Source organism: Aotus nancymaae, unplaced genomic scaffold, assembly GCF_030222135.1.
Source record: "Aotus nancymaae isolate 86718 unplaced genomic scaffold, 86718_ANA_hifiasm-v0.15.2.pri h1tg000008l, whole genome shotgun sequence".
Classification (NCBI taxonomy): Eukaryota; Metazoa; Chordata; class Mammalia; order Primates; family Aotidae; genus Aotus; species Aotus nancymaae.
The window spans coordinates 24,359,331-24,364,387 of record NW_026988419.1 but is presented as its reverse complement, the minus strand read 5'-3'; the positions used below and the strand labels follow the sequence as shown (position 1 = coordinate 24,364,387).

The following is a 5,057-nucleotide window of genomic DNA, read 5'->3' as shown; positions in this document are numbered from 1 at the left end:
AAATCTTTTTTTTAATTAAAAAAAAACTTTATTGCTCAAGAATAGATAATTTTTAGAGTGAGGGCTATTGTGGGAATCCTAGACTTAACTAATTTGACTAACCTATCAGGGCAAAGAGCACTTTGATCTTTAATTAAATCATCAGTTACTTTGGCATCATAACAATGTCATAACAACATGGGATAAAATTTGTGAAAGAAAATGATTTTATTTCTACCTCTGCTGAGTCACAAATTATTTAATATGGATATTTTGTAGATAAATGAAGAGGTACTTGGAATCTATATTCTGTTGAGAAAGAAAAAACATGAGAGGAAGTAATTGTAATAAACTTCAACCCTTGATCCTGGAAAACCAGAAAATCTCCAAACTCTTAATACAATTGAAAGGTAAGAAAAAAAAAACTAGGTCAGCAACAGGTCTTGTTATGTAAGTTACTTCAAAAAATAAAATAAAAGCAATTTATTAATTTGAAAGTTCAGTTAATTTAACAAGTCACATAGCAATATAAATTTCTTCACTCACTGATTTCTCTTTCATTTAATAAGCGTGCATTGTGCTGTACTGTACATTCTATAGAAAATTTATAGTTCTAGGATATATGTAATTACTGTTCAGGCACCATTTATTTAAAAAGTAGTCTTTCCCCTTTTAATTGCCTTAGGCAGTGCTGTAGTTTTCTATGCATACTATAACAAATTATCACAAAATCAGTGGCTTAGAAGTATAAAAATATGCTTTCATGGTTCTGAAGGTTAAAAGTCAAAATTCATATCACTGGTCCAAAATCAAGGTGCTGATAGGGCTTGATCTCTCTAGAAGATTCAGGAAGCATATTCTTTCAGTTTCTGATGGCTGCCATTCCTTGACTTGTGGTCTCATCACTCCAATCTCTGCCTCCATGGTTACACTGCCTCCTCTTCCTATGTGTGTGTGAAGTTAGGGCTCACTCATAATCCAGGATAATCCTCCACTCTCAAGATCCTTAACATAATCACTTTGGTGAAGACGTTTTTTCTTTATTAGGCAGTATTTATAGGTTCCTTTCAGTGGTCATTATTCTACTAAGTATAGGTACAATTGTCAAAAAATCACTGATCATATTACATAGGTCTACATCTGGACTCTCCATTCTGTTCCATTCTCATCTCTGTGTCTAAAGCCAATACTCACAATTTCTTGATATTGTAGCATAATGGTAATATTGAAATCAGGTCATTTAAGTGCTCCAACTGTTCTTTTTTCTAAATACTCTTGTAGAATATTTGCATTTCCATGTACATTTTGGACTAAACTTGTCAATTACTATGAAAAAGTCTGCTACATTTTACTGATTTCCATTGAATTTATGGATCAATCTTGGGAAATATGCCCTTTAAAACTATTGAGTCCTCTGAACTTTGTACAAAATATTCTTTTTTTTTTTTTTTTTTGCTGAGCACAGGGGACTTTATTTATAGTACATGACAAGGTGGGGCTCCCTAAGCCCCTCCCTCTTCAAGGGGTCTGCATGGAAACTGTGAAGAGGGGCGATTCCGTGTGGTGGGGGACTCAGTGTGGCAGGAACTCCCCAGCAGTGAGGGCCTCTCTTCCTCTCATGCTCTCGCTGGGGCCGGTGGTCCAAGGGTTTCACTCCTTGGAGGCCATGTGGGACATGAGGTGCACCACCCTGTTGTTGTAGCCAAATTCATTTCATACCAGGAAATGAGCTTGACAAAGTGGTCGTTGAGGGCAATGCCAGCCCCAGCATTGAAGGTGGAAGAGTGGGTGTTGCTGTTAAAGTCGGAGGACACCACCTTTGGTGTGTGATCCTGGGCATCAGTGTAGCCCAAGATGCCCTTGAGGGGGCCCTCTGATGCCTGCTTCATCGCCTTCTTGATGTCGTCATATTTGGCAGGTTTTTCCAGGTGGCAGGTCAGGTCCACCACTGACATGTTGGTAGTGGGGCCACGTTAGGCCATTCCAGTGAGCTTCCTGTTCAGCTCAGGGATGACCTTGACCACAGCCTTGGCAGTGCCAGTAGAAGCAGGGATGATGTTCCAGAGAGCCCTGCAGCCGTCACGCCACGTTTCCTGGAGGGGCCATCCACAGTCTTCTGGGTGGCAGTGATGACATGGACTGTGGTCATGAGTCCTTCCACGATACCAAAGTTGTCATGGATGACCTTGGCCAGGGGTGCTAAGCAGTTGGTGGTGCAGGAGACATTGCTGACGATCTTGAGGCTGTTGTCATACTTCTTATGGTTTACGCTCATCATGATCATGGGGGCATCAGCAGAGGGGGCAGATATGATGACCTTTTCGCTCCCCTCTGCTAGTGAGCCCCAGCCTTCTCCATGGTGGTGAAGATACCAGTGGACTCCACCACATACTCAACATGAGCATCACCCCACTTGATTTTGGAGGGATCTCGCTCATGGAAGATGGTGATGGGATTTCCATTGATGACAAGCTTCCCATTCTTAGCCTTGAGGGTGCCATGGAATTTGCCATGGGTGGAATCATACTGGAACATGTAGACCATGTAGTTGAGGTCAACACAGGGGTCACTGATGGCGACAATATTCACTTTACCAGAGTTAAAAGCAGCCCTGGTGACCAAGTGCCCAATATGACCAAATCAGTTGACTCCATTGACTCTGACCTTCACCTTCCCCATGGTGTCTCAGGGATGCAGCTGGCGATGGGAGAGGAGATGCGGCTGTCTGTCGAACAGGAGGAGCAGAGAGCCCAAAATATTCTTTTTCATTTGTTTAAATGTTAAAAATGTTCCTTAGCAATGTTGTTTAGTTTTCAGTGTGTAGGTTTTGTGTGTATTTTGCTATTTTATGTTTTTGATACTAAACAATATGGTTTTCTCCCCCATGATTCTGGAGTGAGTTTTACTCTAAGGCATATTTTAATTCACTACTGAAGTATGACACTTCTGAGATTACTAAATGCTTTGGATGATGACTGAGACCTCTCCACAATGCTGGCCAAGGTTTGACTATCTCCCTACTTTAAGTGATCTTAGAAAGTTATTCATCTAAAACACTGTAGTCCTGCCTCAAGGGGTCTCACCCTATGGAAGTGTAGCATAGTTCTCAGCAAAGACACAAATGGAAAATTCTGAAGCTGCTTGTGTTTTTGTTTTTTACACAATTTCCTCTCACCTCAGTTCTCCTGGTATCTAATCTCCGTGTCCTTGGTTCAGTGAGACCGCTTGACACTTCCTTAATTACACAGTCATTTATAATGTGCCTCCAGCCAGACGGCTAGGGGTGATTGTGGATTCCCTTGGTTCTCCTTATCACAGGGGTCATGTGCCTGTGTTGTATGTTTCCAATGTCTAAAAATAATTATTTCATGTGTTTTTTTCCCCAATTTTATACTTATTTATGAAAGGAGGTTATGATCCTTGTTATTTCATCATGGTTAAAAGGCAAAGTTATTATGTTTATTTTTAAGCTAGAAATGTATTCATACCAGTTGATTTGAAAGCATGCAATAATCCATTTTATTTTTGCAGCAATCACCTAAAACTTGAATGTGTTTGCAAGATACAAAACTTTATCCTGTAATAATTCAATAGAATTGGTTAATTTATGGCAATAAAAATAATCCTCAATTGTAAATATCATCATTACTTTTGTTTCTCATTCAGTATACACATCATAAATACCCTATCTGACTGAAGACTTGGTAGTAAACTGCAATGGTTGCATTCTTCATATTTGAAAATACATTTTCTTCATTCAATTCTTAACCCTTTCTTTCACCATTTTTTTCATTTTCTTAAATAGCATGAAAAAAGTAAATGATCTGCCCATTAGATTCTTATCATTTCAAAACGTTTTTGTAAAAATTCCACCTTTCTTATTCAGGCATAATAGCCCAATTGTCCATAGATTCTTAATATATGTGTCTTGTGTATATACCTATCTAACTGTACATGTCTTAATATACCAATACAGAACATCTATTTTTCTTTCTTTAGTAACATTACTGAACAAGTTATGATTCTAATATAAAATACATGTACATAATAATGATACATCATTTTCCAACATAATACCTTTGTCCTATAATTTATATGAATTCTTTGGAAAATTTTGGTATTTTAAGTGTATATAGTACCTCAGAAAATAATTAATTTTGGAAACAAATTTATATTCTGATTCAATGTGATATTTGTTAAATAAATGCAATCAAATTTGTCTATGTGTTTGTAAAGTTTCCTTTGCTCAATTTTGAATTTAATATATTGCTAATTAGTCATTATTTTGTTAATGACAGATAACATTTAACTCCCACTGCATACACGTAAGCATATACACATAAGCAAAAGTGAAATAATAGAAAAATGTTATAGAATATTTTATTCTTTTTACATTGTGTCTTACGAGTTGAAAGCTTTTTTGCTGTTATAATGATCACATGCATTCTTTTCATATTACTTAATATGGAATTATGAATAAGTATATCCGTTTGATATAAAACTAATTCACAAGACATGGAGACTAAAAGTGGTGCTTTTTTCACATTCTTCATAGACCCTCAATCAAACAGCCTCCTAATTCTGAAATTATCATCCAGTTTTAGGATATGAATGCCTATAGTCCAATGTGAAATAAACATATATATGTATATACATTCTTATTCATTTTCTAATTTCATCCAATGCAGTGTAAAGTTTGATTCTACTTTTTGATCAGGCTTAGAATACATTCTGACTCTCTCCTACTCCATTATTATATGTGAGACTATGTCTGGGAAGGAATTTGTAACATGCCTGGTCTTGAATATTGTCCCTCGCTGAAGGGTATGTGAGAGATTAACTTGGAAACTAGTAGTTCAGAAAAGCATATTTTAATTTACTTTCTTGAGTTATAATTCAATGCCTCACTGACCTTCCATGTATCTTCTAGTTTATTATTTAGATGTTAAAAACATATTGTTAATTATGACACTCAATCTTACTGATTTTATGGTACAAAATTATCATTTTAAAACATTATCATGGTCATATGTGGGTCAGAGGCTTATTCAATTAGAATATCTGGTGTCGGGGCCTAA

The 5,057-nt window shown here is 36.8% G+C and overlaps 1 pseudogene; it reads right to left on the bottom strand.

Annotated features, from left to right (window-relative positions):
- Positions 1-1,629: 1,629 nt before the first annotated feature.
- Positions 1,630-2,646, bottom strand: LOC105712748 (glyceraldehyde-3-phosphate dehydrogenase-like; annotated as a pseudogene).
- Between the last annotated feature and the right edge of the window lie 2,411 nt (positions 2,647-5,057).